Source organism: Dromaius novaehollandiae, chromosome 6 (genome assembly GCF_036370855.1).
Source record: "Dromaius novaehollandiae isolate bDroNov1 chromosome 6, bDroNov1.hap1, whole genome shotgun sequence".
In the NCBI taxonomy this organism is placed as follows: domain Eukaryota; kingdom Metazoa; phylum Chordata; class Aves; order Casuariiformes; family Dromaiidae; genus Dromaius; species Dromaius novaehollandiae.
This window is the reverse complement of record NC_088103.1, coordinates 48,630,203-48,649,114: the sequence shown is the minus strand read 5'-3', so window position 1 is coordinate 48,649,114 and position 18,912 is coordinate 48,630,203.

Genomic DNA, 18,912 nt, shown 5'->3' with positions numbered 1-18,912 from the left:
ATTCAAGCCTCCTTCCTTTTAAAGAAAGCACTTTGCCTCAAGCCCTGTGTGTGTTTCACAAGCGGTATTCCCAGTGCTTCTCCTCTTTGCACAGATTTTAATTTCCTCCAGTTTGCTTTTGGGACATAATTGCAAATACCTGCAAAAATGCATGTGCAGGTATTTGCACACAGCATGACCCATGGGAGCCCTTAACCTCAGTGTTGCACCGTTCCTGGAAAATCGCTCGGCTCGTGCTCCATCGCCTCTGCACTGTTGCTCTGCACCAGCCTTTCCTCTGACGAGCGACCTTTATTGGTGCCCCGCCAATGCACAAACAGGCCTTGAATTCCCCCCAATTTCTTTGGCGTGAATAGCCTGCTTTCAGCCCATTGGCGTTGGTTCGTTATCCAGCATGACCCCCTTGATTTGCAGTAAGGCAAAAACCGGCAGGTCTGGAAAAACTACAGGAATGCTTCAACTTATCTCACTTCTATGTGAAAATATTTTGCCTCTCTTTTACAAGTAACACTGTAGGGTATTATAAATGAAACGGATCAGATGAACTGAGAAAAAGGAGTTGGTTTCCCAAATCTGTGCATGTTTGACAGCACTTGTTTATGGCTGCAGGCTCCAGTTCTGGCTGGACACGTTTTGGCCCTGGATCTGTCCCGCTCTCCTGGCTGAACTTGCAGTGTTGAAGGTGATGCTGTTGGGTCAGCGATAAAAATCCTCCTTATGCTTTGCAATGTAGAAATATCCCGAGCAGAAACATATGCACAAGGCTTTATACCTTGATTATCAGGGCTGCATGTGAAGGGTTTAACCCGAGTTATGGCTAATGGCATCTTCTCACAAATTACTGCGTGCATCTCGCCTTTCCAAGCCTTTTTCTTTCTGCGGGCGTTTTTCAAGCCTCTGCTTTTTGCAGCACCTGGAGCACGGCGGTGAGGAGGTGCAGCAAATAAACCCGGCTGCTGTTACAGTTTCTGACACAGGAAACGGGGCAAAACGCTGAGGACGGTTACTTTAGCCTTGATATGGAGAATCTAAATAATTTAAACTTAGTCCTAATGCAGGAGCAGGGCAATTTGAATGGAACAAAGTTCACCAAAACAGCTACTTCCCAAAAGTTCAGTGAATTAGGCCAGGAGCATGTATTTTAAATAAGATTAAGCTCATTATTTCAGAGATGCAAATGTGAAGGGTGTGTTTAACTCAGCTGGCTCTGGATTTTGAAGCTCACAGGTCTGACAGTTAAGGATGTATCCGTTCCCTTTTTGATAATGCATTATTTTCATGTTTTAGATTTATGACAAGAAGACATCTTCTGTATACTTCGTAGTTTATTTGTATGTTTGGCTATTGAAAGTTGGTGCAGATGAATAGATTTAGTAAGCTGAATGCGTTGCCAGAAAGGATCCAACTTATGAGGGCTTAAGAGCACATGAAGAAAACCGTGAGAGCGTGATGAGAAGAGGATTATACTCTGCTGAAAATGTATTGAAAATAGATCAGTGTATGCACCAGACACATGCGCCATCCCTATTTTCCTTGAGAACTCAAACCTTAATAGTGGTTGCTGCTTTCCCTTGATAATATTGACTGATTGGACAGAAACTCTGTTCTCACTCAGGAAAAAAGAAAGAAAGAAATCCAGTAAAAAGTAAAGCATATTGAAAAGCTGACACTGCTTTAAGGTTTTGGCTTATCGGGTATTTACAACTTGATTATTTCTTCATCACTTCAGGCTGGTATTGAATGTGTTGCCTATTGACTTCAAGGAAAAGAGGATAGGCCCGAATACACATGCAGCATTTAATGTAATTAATTAATGATCAACACTTTATTAAAAATGCAAGTCAGTGTAACGAGAATAAATACAGCTGGTACTTAGATAACAAAAAAAGTTCCAATAATTCATTGTTATTGCAAGGTGCGGATCTTGAACTGCCAGAAGATGTGAGCCCTCCTTGGTTTTTGTTAGTGCTTGGTTTGTACTGATTTCAGCATTTACATAAAATCTGGCAGGTCATTAATTGCTTTGCTGAGTGGGTACTTCTCTATAGCTGGTAACAGAGTTCAGACATCGCAGAAAGGAAAGAATTATGATGGACCTGTGCAAGAACAGCTCCTGATAGCGCCCTGAAGGTGAGGAGATGCTTTTATTGTTGATTTTTTGCTTTGTTCTTGAAGTTGAAAAACAATGAAATAAAATCATGTCTCGGGCCCAAAACTGTCTAGTTTTCTTGCAGAAACAAAGCAACGAATGTTTTGTACATTTTTCTTTTTGTTTGTCTTTTGCACCGTTCTTAGATGAAAGAAATCAATGCAAGGGAATTTCTAGACTTGGGTTCCATTCACAAAAAACAGAGGAAACTAGCCTTCCCACCCGTATTTCTTATTAATCCATCTGTTAATCAGTTAGGATTGCAGGAAGTGCACTCTTGAAATATAGGTGCAAATATCCCTTCTGCATCAGGTACCTGAGCGTGTTTTCTGCGTATCTTCTGCACCTCCCCCAAAAAGGGCTATTTGGGGGGAAATTTGGCCAGTGGCACACAAAACTCTACAGCTTTATTACGGAGATTCTGCTGTAAAAAGCTGACCCTGTGCGGTAAAGGCTCCCTCTCCATGGCCCAGAGCTGAGCGGCGTCGTGTTATGTACCCAGAGGTCTGTGCTTTCTTCTGAGCTTTGTGGAATTTTCTATGCAAGGAAAATAGGAGGTCCAAATCCTGTTCTTTCGGTTTTGCTAGTTTTCCTGTGAACAGAGAGCAAATACGCTAGTGCAGAGATGGGCAGCAGTCAGTGGCATTTGATGGAGAGGATGCTGCTATCTGCAAAGCAAACGAATCATGCTTTGGAGATTCAGGAGTCTGCTTTAAGGTGTCTCTGGCTCTAAGCTTATAGAAGAGATTGTCCCCAGCTCTACCAGGGCTGAAGTAAACCCTTGTGGTAGTGAAATAGTCATTAAAACCCACCAAAAGAAGTGCTTGTACAGCATGGGAGCTGGGTCTTGCTAGGCTGGTCCTGAAGAGGGGATGAGCTGGCGAGTCCGGGCTGGGTTAGCGTGATGTTGGCCAGCAGCCAGGAGGAAGAGGAGCTCCTTCCCTCCCTTCGAGGTCCCCTCTGGACCCCTTAGTAGCTGTGAGGTTGGACGATGTTCTTGGCATCACTGCTGGGGAACAGCACGGAGGAAACATGCTTAGTACTCTACAGTCATTTTTCCCTCAATATTGGAGATGACAGATGCCATTCCTTAAATAGTGTTTGTTTTACTAGCACATTTGTTTTCTTCAAAGCTGTTGTGCCAGAAGGTTCGTAAAAGCCTGTTTTGGTGGTGGAGACGCGGCTCAAGCCGCGGTGCTGCCTGTGCGTGTCTCGACTTGGTCCCCCCTTCCCTCCCTCCGCTCCCAAACAAGCTCTTGAGCCTGCGGACCGAGTTCAGGCTGAGCAAGGCTGGAAGAGGAAGAAATGTCTGGAAAAAAAACGCCAGCTTCCTACCAGTTTGAGGGAAATCATGAGCCAAGCTGAGGCCGTTCTGCTGCTCGTGCAATAGTTTGTAATTCCTAGGATGACACTGTCCTGGTGCGCTGTGCTGAACGTATAAATTGTCCTAAAACCAAATGTTGGTGACTGTGTGCTGCAAGATGGTCATGAACTTTTTGACTTTATTATAAAGTCTTTTTTTTTTTTTTTTTTTTTTTTAACTGGAAAAGTTAACTATAATTTAAGGAACTTGAGTGTAATGCAGACGCTGAGGAATTTGAAGCTGCCGACTTTGTGACCAATTACAGGTTTGCTCTGAGTTCACTCCTTCACAAGGTATCATCGATGTCAAAGAAATCACAAGGACACAAAACTACCGCAGCCAGAGGTTCAAGCCCTCTGTGAAAGGAATGACCCTGACCAAATAGCTGCTTCGTCTGGGTGAAAACTATATCTGGCTTCTGTTGCATCTAATCCATCTCTTTTCAGCTTAGAATACGATTAGACGTGCTTTTCTGTTGTACTAAAAACTGAAAGTTTCAAGAATGTCTTGTTCTGGTAGTGAATGAAACTGACTTTTTTACATCGTATGGAAACGTGGGAAGAGAGGGTGGTTCGGTTGGGGTGGTGGGAGAGGTGGATGGTGATGAGCGTGGTGCAACCCTCCTGTGTGGACAGAAGGATGGACCATGTGGAGCAGCGCTTGGAGATGGTGGGGTGGGAAGCGTAAACCCCGTTGGGCCTACTGATAAATCATGGCATGGCCTTAGCGCTGGTGTCCTCCATCCTGAGCTGGTGTCCCAACTGCAGCTGAAGGCTGCTCTGGGAAGAGTCTTCTCTCTGATTCTGGCCAGAAATCTGTCCCCGGGTGTGGGAACTGCGTCCTGGTGAAAGCTTTGCCATGCTAGTGTGTTTCTGAGAAGTTTTCACTTTGAATAAGCATTTTCTGATGGAAAAAGGACTTGGGAAAATCCTCGATCAGAAATTCTTTGCAGTGTTGCTGAATCCCCTCTTACTACCAGCCAGCAGGTCTCCATTATCAGCAGTCAGTGATTCCTCTTAAACACAGTATGATATTTTTGAAGATAAAAAAAAATTTAACCCATTTATAATTTGAGTCAAACAGTGCATAGTGTAACAAGTCATGCCATATATGCAAATTTGAATCTATAGCTGAGCCTTTAGTCGAGAAATATTCACTCTACCTTTGCTAATGACCACGCTATTGAATTGGATATCTTAGAAGGCTAAACATGGTGGGGGGGTTGGTAAGTATTCAAAATAAGGTCAAGGAAATGACTCAAATGTATGTTTTTATGAATTAATTCCCCCCCCAACATTTATTTACATAACTGTGAATGAAAACAGAGTTATTCACTGCAAATAATCTCCTCACTAGAAAAAAAATCATTACCCTGTCTCCGGAGAGCGTTCATTGCAATTGGATGGCTCAATGTGATGACCGTGGGAGCCCTGTAAAAGGGGATTTCTGGAGGAAAAGAATTTGGGCCACCGCACTTTTTGGTGGCTATCAGCAAAATCATGCACTTTATAAACAATTTTGTTCAAGTAATTGCACGGAGCACAGAAATGCAGTCTAACAGGGAATAGATGATTACAGCAGATTCAAAACCCTCTATATGTTATAGGGAAGAAGTGTTAATAAAATAGAACCATTTTACTAAAGAATGCTTTCCAACCAGATCTCTGTTACACCGAGGAAAAAATGTCTCCCGTTGAAGCTCGTTTGTAGTCATGAGTTGGGGCTTAAGGAGTTTTAACCTTTTTGTCACATCGCTCCAGCCGGGAACGAAAGTCTCACCCCGGAGGCAAAAACACCGTTGCGTTAAGGCGAGTGTGTTAATCTGGAGAAACAACCAGTCCCCAAAGGCGACGCCGTGGTGGCATCTGCTCAGCAAACCAGTTTAAATCCTTTCCGTCTTTGATGGGTGTCGGGGAGGGAAAACTGGGGGAGGAAAGCAGAACGGCAGTCGTTACAGTAAATCACGTCCTCCTTAACGAGCGCGCATTTTGATTAGAAAACCCTACCAGCGCTGCCGTAAGCCGCGCGCCAGCCAGAAAATGGTGCTTCTAAGGTGTGATTGTGCAACGAGTGGATGTTGCGTTTACGCGCTCACCTGCTTCATGTCCGATGAACATGAAACCCGGTCCCCTCGGTGCCTGCGCTGCGATGGAGCCAGCGTGGCCCAGGATTGACGGGCTCAGCAAGCTGCATTCGTAGGGAGTGCAAGGCAGAGTGGTCCCGGCTAAAATAAGGGCCATAAAGTACCTTAAGCTGTGTAACAGGTGTGCAGCTGCTTTTAAGTTATAGCAGGTAAATGCAGACAGAGAGCTTGCTTTTTGTGCCTTAGGCAGTACCAGTAAAATTAAATGATATGTTCCCATCATAAATATTATTATTTCAAAGCTATTTCTGCTTTAGGGCTACTTCATTCCGTTTTGCCTTCCCTCTGGACTCCATTATAGATGGCCTTATTTATATACATATTTTCTCTTTCCTAGCAGTGAAGGACATAGAGAATAAAAGGAACAAACAAGCAAAACAAGCAAACAAGTTGAAAATTAGGCTAGCACTCTAAAAGACAGCCCGGCCGGCCTGACTCTTTCGCGTTCATGCCATTTATTACCGTAGCCTGTTACGTTAGCTGCCTGAGAGTTACTGAATCATGGAATTAGTCAAATGGTTCTTGAAAGTTGGTTATTGCATTTTAATGGCTTTATATCTTTGTTTACCGCCAGACTTCCCCTGTATGATATGCTGGCGGCAAGATATATGCACATCAAGACGAATAATCAGATTCATACATAAATATTGACACTCTCCAGAGGGTTTGAGGAACTACGGTGCGGTATTACAAAACCAAGGATGCACCACGCTGTAAAAAGGGCCAAATGCTACGGTAACTGCAAAAATAGAGAGCGCTTCCCAGCCAGCGATAAGAGGATTAGGGAAAAACATCAAGAACTTTGAAAATCTGAGATTACAGAAGTCTTGGACTCTCAGTGATAACGCAGTATCTGGCTGGAGGCCGGGAAATACTCTGCTTTTACTGTACCGCTCAACGCGGCAAAGGGCTTCCGCTGTCTTTTTGCTGTGCATTAAGTCATTTGCACCGTTTTGCTATATTTATGGTACAAGAAATAGGATGACCTATAAAATGTCCTCTCCATCTGCAAATACAATATAAGTGACTGACAGCGCGCTGAGGAAGCGTAATGAGATGTAGTTAGGGAGAAGAGAAAGCCTCGCTCTAAAGAGAGCCCATAAACTTTTCAGCAAGCTTTAATAAAACATAATGCTGGCTTCTCCCCGCGCCTCTCACTCTTGAACCTGCTAAATCTCTGCGGGCAGCTTAGCGTTTGTCGAAGGGATCATCCGAGCCTCAGCAATATCCCCTGCAACGTGCAAGGAGTCACCGGGCTTGGAGATTCATTCCAGCAAGCGCTGTTGCCTTTGCACAAAAGCAGGGCGTGCTATTTGGGTACAAAAACCGACGAGGCAAGACAAAACGAGCGTGTGATCTACGGTGATGGAGCGGCGTGGTGCTTTGCATCCATCCTGCCCCAGCCGGCGTGCAGGAGCTGCCGGCAGAGACCTTCCCTGTGCAAGACGCAGCTGCACCACGCACCGGGATCCCGGTGTTACTCGTCTCAGTGCAAATATTAGGAGTCAGCGTCTGCCCTGCCAGATTAACATATGCACATAATATAGCTCCGCCGAAGCTTGGGCTTGTCTAAATTTGCTCCCTGTGGCCTCTGTAATTTTTTATCCAAATGATCTTGCTTTAAATAATTCCTTTTTCAGAGCTCCGACTGGCTGTATCCCTGTAAGATTAACCTTTGAATTACAAAATGTTCAGGTGTTTCTACATGAGCATATAAACGGAAATCCTACTGCTGAAATTAATCTAGGAAATATTTCCTTTGAACTTCAGGAATATAAACAGGAGAGAAAACGATAAAGAAGTGTCTTTGTATTCCCGAGTGCATCCTTAAGCATTGTGAGAGGGACTTTTCTTCTTCATCCTTCACCCACCTCTTCTCTCCCATAAAACTCCCTCTCCCAAACATGGGTTTTATTCTCCAAACACCAGCAGACCGATCTGTTGCCACCAAGCCCAGGTGGGTGGTGTGCATGGGCGAGGGCGCAGGACCCCGCAGCTCCAGCCCGGCTCGTTGCTCCCGCGGTGACTCGTGTTACAGGGAATTTCCTCGGGAATCGTGAAGAGGTTGAGTTCTGCTGCCTTGAGTAAACTTGTCTATTATGCATTTGATTTGTGGCCTTGATTTGTGGATGAGGAGTACCTGTAGATCTGGTAACTTGACTTTTCATAACTGTGTGGTTCAATATGAGCATTTTCCAAGCGCTTTGTCCACGTTTCTAACCCTTCTGCGAGATTGATGCTGCTTTGGGAGCACCGAGCAAGCCAACACGTACGCTCCAGGACCTGCGTTTGGCATCAGGTTTTGCTAGGGCATAAATCAGTGACAAAATGCCCTTGGAAGATGCTGGACTATCTTCTCCAACGCAATAAGAACTCAGTTTGAGATGGATTTTTTATACGAGGAAATATGCTGAAACCCCAGCAAAGCTGGCATTTAATATCCGGCTTAGTTTTCCCAAAGGTTTTCTGACGGATTTATGAATTCTCCCCTTATAATAGGGGAGTGAATATTGAGGTGGTGATATGCAGTGAATTGTCAATGTTCAATCCCGAAACTCACTTAAAAAAATTAAAGCCTGTCCTTAGATGACCGAAGCAGCTTGAACTTCTCCTGCACGCCTTGCTCTTGCGTCCAGCTCGCCCTGGCAGACGCTGCCCGTCCATCCGTGCACCACGAGCTCCTGGAGTGTGACCCAGGCTCGAATTTGACCTTTAAGCTGTGTTTTTGAAGCTTTTGTATGTTTTGAAGCTATATTTTATGCTCTAAAAATTACAGCATGGCAATATAGCTTCTTGTGCCCCCCAGTAACTTGAAACAACTCAATTTACTACATTATGCTCTATAACACTAATAAAAAACCCAACTATTTTTGATTATACCTCCTGGAAAACATTTTATCGTACACCGTAATTTATCTGTAATGCAGGCAGCGAGCTGCAGTTTTCCGACGAAGTCTGGGGAGCGAAGTCGGTGGTTTTCTCCTCGGGGAGGCTGGTAGAAATCAGGGCAAACCCCATGAGCGCGGCGGTGGGGGACCTGGCACGGGGTGCAGGAGACGCTGGGGACACGAGTCGGACGAGGTTTGCATGTCCTTGGTGACAGGCTGCAGGGGAACAGGCAAACTCCAGCTTTTGAGTGTAATTTTCAGACCCATGAAGAGTCCTAAAAAGGCAAAGAAAAGGTAAAAAAAAATAGGTGAGAGAAAGCAGAGCGGTAAAAGAAAATGGATCCTAATTTTTAAATTCACGTACCAAGGTTTTTTCCTGCCACGGGACAGATATCCTCATGTCTGAAGATTCTTCTCAAGATTTTAAATGTCATGATAGATAATATGCTTCATATTTCCCCCCAATCCGTAGAATCAGAATAAACATTTTCATCAAATTGTGCCACGAAACAAGTCTATGCGAGCTATTAAGCAATGAAAAGGAATTTCCCTCGGGTAAGGAGGAGGGAAAGGAGCCTGCCCCGACGTTTCCGTGGGTGGTTTGGGGTCAGCCGTACGGTACAAACTGCACCATACCAGTGTTCTCATTTGTTCTCCTTCTGTCCCGGAATTAAGAAGTGACTGTGTGAGTCCATTTTATGTAGATGATCAGATCAGATTATCTAATTGACCCATCTTCCCTGTAAATTGGGTACCTAAAATGTGAAGGGATATCAGACTTGCAGCAAGTGAAGCCTGGATGGCTGCAAAACCTGATGCAGCGAGGTGTGAAAGGGCGTGGGGCATCTCAGCCAAGTACAAATACAGCTTTCTTGACTTCTGCTTTAAGTGGCATTAGAAAGCAATAAAATTCAAATTAACTTAAATATTGAATTTCCACATTTTGGTGAGAAACAAGCCAGACCATTAAGCAATGGAAAGCTCAGGTGGATATAGCAGGGAGGATACGGGGTCCTCCAGAACGTCCTCTCGTTTTGAAAAACTAATTTAAAAATTGCAATGCTCTTCTTTTGTTCTTTCTAACAAGGCATTGCTCTTCTCCCTCGCCGGTTGCCGCCCTGACAGTCCAGTTCCCGGGAGCTGCCGTGCCGGTGCTTGGCACCGCGGTCGTGGTGTCCACCCTCGGTGGCCCTGGGGCTGCCAAGAGAACGCCGTTGGCCTTCAGCTTCAGAAAGAAGCCTTCAGCTGCTGTTCGGTTAGCAGAAGGTTTCCATCGTTGCCGTGGGCCGAGCTGCAAGGCTGGCTCAAACGTGGAGTCGCCTTAGGGCTTCCCTGGTTTGCGCCCTGGGCCATCACCCGTGGGATGGGCAGGTAGAACGCCCACACCTCGCCCTGCCTGCCTCTCCGCACAGCTTCGTGGTCTCCGTGCCCTTCCCATCTTGTAACAGCGGTGCAAAACCACACGTTCGAGGCTTGCAGCAGCCTCCCGTTTACTTGCCTTGTTTTCTATTCTGTTACAAATTATGTATTGGAATTTAAAGCAGTTTTTACGTCCTGTGCATAAAAAGCAATACAGGCAGCTGCAACAACAATACTCGCTTTCTTCTCAATGAGGGAGTTTTCTCCCTGCACCTCTCACACGTCGGCTCTCCTCACCCGCTGCGACGTAGCCGCGGAGCAGAAGCAACACGTTGCAAAGCACCGCCAGCAAAACCTTCACCTCCAAACTTCCCATGCAGAGTCCTGGCTCTCTTATTCTGAGTGACTGTTTTATTCAGCAATCCCCCAAAGTCTCAGAGTTCATGGATGTCAAAGATAAATAATGAAACGAAGAGAAAAGGCGTCCCAGGAAAGTTCAAGGAAAGGCAGCACGCTAAACTCTGCTGAGCACCGTGCTCTGCTTTTTGTTCTTCATCACTAATTTTGAGCAGGAAAGCACATTTTAACGCCTGGTGAATGAATATCTCCATCGCCACTGAAATACTAATGAAAATGAAATTGGGAAAAATTCCTGGAATATGGGATGAAAATGAAGCTCCTTTCTAAGAACAGTAATTGCCTTACTGCAGCTGGGATGAAGTGCTTGAAAAGTGCGGTTAGAAAGACTGAGCTGAAATATTTCTCTCCCATAGGGTAGCAAGGGCTTACAAGTTAAAGTCCATTCACGGTTATTCCTCTTCTATGTTGCTTATTAACTATCTGACAACAAGGCAGGAAAATCCAGATGTTCTGGGACTCTTTTTTTGAACTCGTCTCCTGCAACAGCATTTTCGTTCAGCAGATCTCCGCTGGTGTTTAATCTTCTCAGGCGATATTTGATGGAGGAAGGCAGCGTGCATCTCGCTGTTGGCACTAGCTTAGCGCCGTCCCCAGCGGTCCGCTGCGTACACGGACTCAGCAAACATCAATAGATGCAGAATGGCCCTAAATTATTTCTTATCCATTTATCCTCCTGGTGCAATGCATCTGCACTAATTCTAATTTAAGCATCTCTTAAAATAGCCTGTATTTGTTCCGTGTTCTCAACCTGTGACATTTTAGAAGAAAGAAAGTACATAGGTAAGCCCCGGCATCCACAGTTACGCTGAGCTACCCCGTTGCGTGTCGAGTCCTAACTGTAGCTTGTAAACACGAGCTCATGGTCTTAGGATGAAGGATGAGAAGGAGGATGAAGTCATTATTACTAGCAGCGACGATTTTGACGTACGGCAGTCTGCAATTTCAAGTGCAGCCAACACGCTCTTCTCCAAACCGACTACGTTTCACCTTCGCTTGGCACTAGCGGTGCAGGTTTGCCCGTTGGATGCCAAGCAGGAAACATAACTTGAATTTTTAGGATATATTGAAGTACTTACGTACTTTGGGTAAGTTCACTTTCTTTTCCACAAATGGACGTTTTTCTCTGTTTTTCTCAAAGTGGGCACAGCAGAAGCAGTGGCGCTTTCGCTAATAGCGACTGCGATGGATCCTTGCTCTTTGGGGACCTGAGCTGGCATTTTGCAATATCTATTTTTAATGTTGGCCCAAATATAAATAACTCCATTGCAGTTCCGTTTATGGTAAGAAATGAACTATGCGATTTAGAGTAAATTGAGTCCAGCAAACCTGCCTGGCATTATACCTCGGAGTTATAGAGAGGGAGCACCTCTTCTGCAGAGCTCGCACTGACAGAAGCTGTCACGCTCATGGCGAACTGAACGTCTCTGGGAGAGAAATTAGAGTTGAGCAGCACAGGTAGGGCAAGCTGAATTGGCAGTTTTCGTTGGTGTCTTTTTTTCTTTTACATAGCAGAAGTGGAATTTTCCCAAAGAAGCAATAGTAAAAGGAGTTTGATGTCCATGGATAAACTTGAATATAGAGCACCCCAAAATACTTTAGTAATAGACGTTTGTATGATTCTCCTCATTTCTATGGTACTTATATTTAAATAACTGCTAGATCTGCATCCAATTTCTAAACTTGATTAATCAAACCAAATCTAACCAAATTCTTAACCTTTTCCTGCGAAGCAAAAGATTAACTCTTCAAAGTGTAAAGCTTCGATCATCACTAAAATACATAAATAAATAAAATCCCACTTGCAGGTGGAAGTTTATGTCTTTGCTTATCTTTGCCTGGGGTCGTATATTAAAATGCATCGTGACTAAAGTAACAGGGAAATGTTTCAATAGGTAGTTCTAAAAAAAGGTCATATGTGCAAAGAAGTTAATTTGTTTGGTGTAGCTCTTTACGGCAATATGCCTCCAAATCCCCCACTGTGCCCCTGTGCAGCTGGAGACTCCCCGGGGCAGAGCGCGCGTCTCCAAAAAAATCTTCCTTTACATTACGTAATCCTACTTATCTGGTAGAATCCCGTTTTAGGACAGAAGGTAGTTGTTTCGCATATAGATGTGGTATGGCTTTGGTTATAAAAGTTCACCCTGAATATAACAAGGGCTGTGCCCAAAAAGATTTTTGATTTATCCATATAAGGCACAAATTGTCAAGGAACCCCCTACTTTCCTTCTCTCTGTCCGCAGCCTCGGTGCCAACAGCTGGATTTGCCACCGCCGGTGCCTGCAGACGTGGGGTGGTGCTGGGCTGCCGGCTGCTCCGGGGAGTTTTCTGTGAGTGTCTGAAGAAAAACCAAATTAATCCTGTTGGACACACACGAGGTACACTTTTCATCATGCACACACGATATTGCAAAGAAATATTGCTAAAGCCGCGCAATAAAGTCCTTGAAGTTTGGGAAATGCCTTCCCCAGTCAACGTCTTTGTGTGTTTGTTGTGATTTATTCTTTAATTACTGGGTGACAGGGACACTGTTGCTGCTGCTCGCTGTCTGACCCTGCACTCCTCCATGCAAACGGTCCGCACCTGACTGTAGGGACAGAATTATTAACTTGGGGGGGGGATTTTGGGTAGTGCGGTTCCTGCTCATGCTACCATGCTTCAGAAAGTTAATTAATTTTCTTCCTAGCGCTCCTGAGAGATGAGTGGGCATTATCCCATTTTGTAAATATGGAATTAAGGTATGGAGAGATTAAGGTCAAAAGTATCTATTAATTTTGCCAAATCTGATATGCCTCATAGCTGATCTTTCAGAGGACCTGGCACTATTAATTAATTTCATATTTAATCACAGAAATTGTAACAAATAGTACTGGCAAGGCTATCAAGTCAGGCAGTAAATCCCTTTGCTGTAGGTAGGTAAATTCTAGGATATCCAACTAGGATAAATGCCTAACCTTTAATGACAGAGGTTTTACAACTTCCCTAGTCAATCTACCGAAGTGCTGAACTATCCCTTATACTTAGGCAGATTTTCATGATGTCAAGCTCCCATGTTCCTTGCTTCAGGTTAAACCCATCGCTTTTTGCTCTTTCCCTGGGCGCCAGGAAAAACAGCTCATTGCCATTCTCTTTGCATCAACCCTTTGCATATTTGAAGATGGGTATCGTATCTCTCAATTTTTTTTCCCTAGATCAAACAGTTGATTTTTTTCGTCTTTCCTCACAGGTAATGATTTCTCCAGTTCTGATTGTTTCCAATGCTTTCTTCAGACTTTCTCCAGCTGCGACGCATCTCTGTTGAACCCAACGCGCTGGACCGGCCACGTTCCCCCATGCCCGGCCGGAGCTGGAGGAGCTGGAGAGGTGACCTGGGCAGCCTGGTCATATCACACCATAACAGCGGCAGGTTTGTTTTTGCATGTGCCCTTTGTCATCCACCATGACCTCCAGATCCTTCCTGCAGAATAGCATTTTAAGCAGTAATTCGTCCTCTTCCGTTGACGGGATGGGTTGTACCTCCATAGCCGCAGCGCTTTGCACTTGTCCTTAATGAATCGAGGCCTACTTATTTCATGCTATTTCTGCTCTGTAGAAAGTAGTTATTGACTCCAGACCCAGCCCACATGAGTAAAGTTCATACATAAAAACAGGAAGAAAAGTACAACACATACGAATGAAAAAAATCTGTTTTTTCCCCAACATGAATGAGCACCAATGTGTTGGTTTTATTAGAATAATTCTTGTTATTAAAGCTCTGAGAAACATGTTTGGAATATTTTCTTCCAAATTTCCCTTTCTTTGACTGACACCTTAATCTTTCCGTATGGCACTGAAGATTTTGTGCCATACATTAACAACGGGCGCTGCACTGCGCTCGCTCCCGCTGCTTGTTTCCCAGATGCAACCATTAATTCCAACCACTCTTCAACGCAACCCCTCCGTGGAGCACAGCTGCCTGCCAGCAGGGTTATTTCAGTTAAATATGCTTGGGAAAGGGGAAAGACTGGACAAAACTTGGCACTTAATCCTTTCTGGCACTGGTGGGTGTAAGCGGGTGGCAATGAATCCTGATGGTCTGCAGTGAAGGGTTTCTGCATTGAGAGCGACGTCTTCATGATTCAGGAGGGCAGATAACAGAAGTAGGTTTTTTTTTTTTTTTTTTTTTTTTGGAATTTGGTGGAATTCTGTAAGGTTCTGGTTTTTGCATTGTAAAGTTGAACTATTTTAGAATTGCACAAAGACTGTATCAATACTGAAAAGATCATCAGTCTGCCAAAGGTTTATTTAAAGTTCCCTTAAATGAATACAAGCAGTAAAATCTGTATTAAGAGAAATGTAGGCTATACGCAAATATATTTTACACTCAACCACCATTTTCACTAATGATTACAACCATCTAATTTTCTTTTAGGGAAATCACTTCCAAATGATGAATAAATGAACTTATTTTTTCTTGTCATTTGTGGGATAGTTTCTGATCACAGCCACAGGACTTGTGGTTGTTCTTGTGTCTTAGGCTTTAATCCTGTCAGATTCCTTCTACTCTTTTCTGGATTTTGACAGTTATAAAGATTATCATCATGAGGACTTTCTTTAAAAACAGGGATAGGCCTAACAGCTGGTGAGAAGCTAATACAGGACATCAAAATATTGCGTATCAGTTAAGCATAAGTGACAGAGTATCAATGAATATTTGATTAAGGAAGTCTGCACCTGAAACTTAAATATGATGAGGAAGAGACTTATTTCTATCTTTATTAATTTAGTTAGCATTGAACCGTCCCAGAAGTTGTCCAAAGCGCAGGGCAGAAGCCGGTTCCCACCTCCGGACACAGCCTTGGACATGGACGTTTCTGCGTGTTCCCACCCGCTGTCCTTCCGGAGGTAAACTGGAGATTGTCCTTGTTCGGTTTTGCTTCAGGGGTCTTACTAAACTATTTATGAGACAATAAAGTATTTTATTATTGTTGTAAAAAAGGAAAATAAAAGATTTTACATATTAAATTAAGCAGACCCAAGCGTTTTATCTCAGCCTTTTTTAGAGGAAGGGGAAAGCAGATTAATAGTCAAACATTTGCTGCCTCTTTTATGCTAACATAAAGACAGAAATAGTATTTCGGTTCTTTTAAAATATATATATTTGCATTGCCTGTGAAGCTGTGATAAGTGCACATCCAGACTGACGGAAAGGCATTTTCCTGTGGCAAGTGGTTAATTATGCGACGTTTCTGAAAGAGTCGGAGGCAGAGAGAGACTGATGGCGAGTGCTAATCATCAGCGAAACAATATTTTAGGAGTCCTGATTTTCTGTACCTGTTGTGTAATCGGCAGCACCAACAATAAAACATCTTCTCACACGATAAGGTGACATTCGTCCTTTCATAGTCTAATACTTTGTGTTTCTAGAAACAGAAGTAGTCCTTTGCTGGAATACTTCTCTTCTTGTTTTTTGCTGAAGAGTTTCTTCTAATAATGACAATTTTGTAAGTGGTTATTTGGAGAAATGCGTTTTCTTAAAGACAGTCGTGTTTTGTATGCAGCCGCATCTGACATTGTAGAGAAACTGTAGCTGGAGATCATTTACTTGGTCTAATTCAGAAAGATGCAATCACAAATTGATGTCAATGGTAGCAATTAGCGTTAGGAAGTAGACTTCAATAATATCTCTCCAGAAAACACATGTTAAGGTCTGATTTACCATTTATATGCAGATTTGCTGATGTAAATGAATGAAAAGAGATGAAGAAACTCTTCTTTTTTATGTCCTCTGGAATTCTTAAGTGATCTAAATGCAAATACGTATCAACAGAGAAGAACAAGTGCCAGACCTTTGCTGTGTGACATTGCATGATGATAAGCATCAGGATGGTTTATATATGGGCTGTGTTTTCATATGTTAGCAGTTTGGAAACAGAAGTGCAAACACGCGGGTTTTCTTGCAGCTTCATTACTACCCAAGGCAAATTAAAATACCAAAACCATCTCCATCTCATCAGAGAGATCACCCCGAGACACGAGATGCTGCAAACCTTCACGAATACGAGTCCTCACCGAGGCCCCTTTGAGTTCAGGAAAGGCACCTGGGGCAGGTAGCGTTAATGCCGATGGATATAGTTTTTTTGAAGCTTTGCTATCAAATCTGTTATGAAGGAGCTGTGCAAATCGGGATGGGAGGTCCACCAACGGGAGTGGATGTGCTCCCCGAGGGAGGAGAGACCCCAGCTTCGAGTTATGCTTCGCCCTCACCACCCTGGGCAATAATCAGGCATTGAACCACCTTTTGTGAGAATAACTCTAATAGTTGTCTGAGAAGCCATTGAGCATCTCTAGTTTAAAATTGATATATATTTTTAAAATTTTTTGGTTAAGTTTGAGGAGTGGCCCTACTATTTAGGTAAAATGCCCTATACATTATCTGCTGATAAACACACTTTCTGTTCCATAGTGCCTTTTTATAGGTTAAAATGGCCGTGATGAAATACCGGGCTGTACCTCCCAATGTGGTAACGGAGGTATCGAATACATTCATCCAACTGAAATGATTCAAAAAAGTTTCCCTGACCAGACACAAAGTTTGTGGGCGAGCAAGCCTAAGAGGCAAAACTTTTGTCCGACTTTGGTCTAGTAGTTTTGAGTGGTGTATTTACATTTTTAATCCTTTCTGTAGTGTCATACTGATCATCGTACTGAAGTACTATTTGCATAAAGTAATACCAAAAATAACAATTTCAAGGTCACATTGAGAAATCGAAGACAAAGTTAAAATAATCAGGAAGTTGCTCATTAACTCAAAGACACCTGTAATAATCTTCAAGATGGAAAAATAATGAGTGATAATCTGGTTAGTGGGCACACTTTTGGGACTGCACAAACCAACAAGGAGGGACTCCCTTACAAATAGGCCAATTTACACAGGTAGGATGAATTAATCTAATTGTCAATAAGGCGAAACAACTAGAAAATGGGAAGTGGCCAAAAGTTTTCTGAGAAATCCAATTAGACATCGAAAAGAAAAAAGATCAGTGTTGCACAGCTAAGTCAAGAACACAGACAAGTGGAGAACACGTTGATGAAAAGAGATTCCAACCATTTTCTTTCAGATCCTCATGTCTTTTATCCCTTGATCACAAAGAACAGGACTGACAGCGCGAGCAAGTTTTACAAGGCAGTAACAAGGGTGTTCAATACATGTTTAATGCTACAGAAGATGTGGCATGAAACTAGTGGAAAATTTTACAACGGAATTTTAGTGTCTGTCACTATGACAATAGAAAATTATAATCTCTTCTTAGGTTAAGAATATTTTGTCATTACGTACACCTGAGTTTTTATTGTACAGATAGTGTTTTCAAAGAACATGACATCAGAAAATATGTTTTACTTGCATTGCAAAGATTAAATTTTGTGTGCAAGTATATATTTCGAAGATATTCGTATTATTGTTAGTTGTTAGAAATGGCTGAACCAGTTTGGGTGAAATTTTCCAAAGCAGGTACTGGTCAAGGATGTTGCAGCTTCAGAGAGATGGGAGCTCAGATGTGAGGAGAGCTGAAAATTCAGTTGTATTTTATTTTATGAAAGCCTGAATAGAAAGCTTGTAATTTTCTTCAAGTCTTCACCGTTCTGCATGCCGGCGTGGGGATCTGTCGTATTTCGGGCTGTGTCTTGGAGAAGAGCAGCGCCTGGAGATGTGGGAGCAAGTCGGTTTGGCATTGGGGATGGATGGAAACTGCTCCACCTAAACAGACAGAGACTTAGTACTGTCCTGCTTTATGCAGACATTCGAAACACTGGAAAAGCAATTTAAAAATATGTAGATTAGTGGACAATGTCTTTGTTTTGCCATACTGAACCTGCTGTTTTTAGAAACAGAGTGAAGAATTCACATAAGTAGAAGTCAGTCGAACACAAAGCAGATAATACCACTTTACAATTTCAAAATTAGCAGAAAATGCTAATTCAAAATACATGTTTATTCATTGCCTTTAAATAGCTACATCTTTTTTCCATAAGTTTATCTTGTTCACATTTTGTTATTCTAAGAAACAAAAATACAAGGAAGCAAAGATTAAAAGTGGAAGGCATCTGAATTAGCTGCTGAAGCACTTCTTGAGGCACAGTGAATTATACAATAACCCTTTAAATGTTCATTATATGTTCTTACGTACAGCAGTTTGTCGAGGCTTTATTTGCCAGCGTGACTCATTCATCGCAGTTGCACATGCTTCGTTTTCTTCGGTTAAGATTTATCGGGAGTATCCTGAATAAGAACTGCACGAGCGGATGATGCGATCAGCTATCCTGGAGCTAAACCTTCAGACAGAAATAGCAAAGCAGGAAGGAATAGCAGAAAACAGCATTCAGTTCAATAGGATTCGTACCGGGACATGAAATCGAGGTTTCCGATAACCGTGGGAGTGGCACGTTATAAAGAACGAGGAGTGATTTTAGCTGGAGATCTGGTTTCTTATCATAAAACAGATTAAAATTTGACACAGTGCCGTGTGGTCCCTCACCCTGCACACATCAGAGCCACGTTTTCATGGATATTAGGTGCCCAAAGGAGCACACAGGGACCTTGGGGCACTCTTTA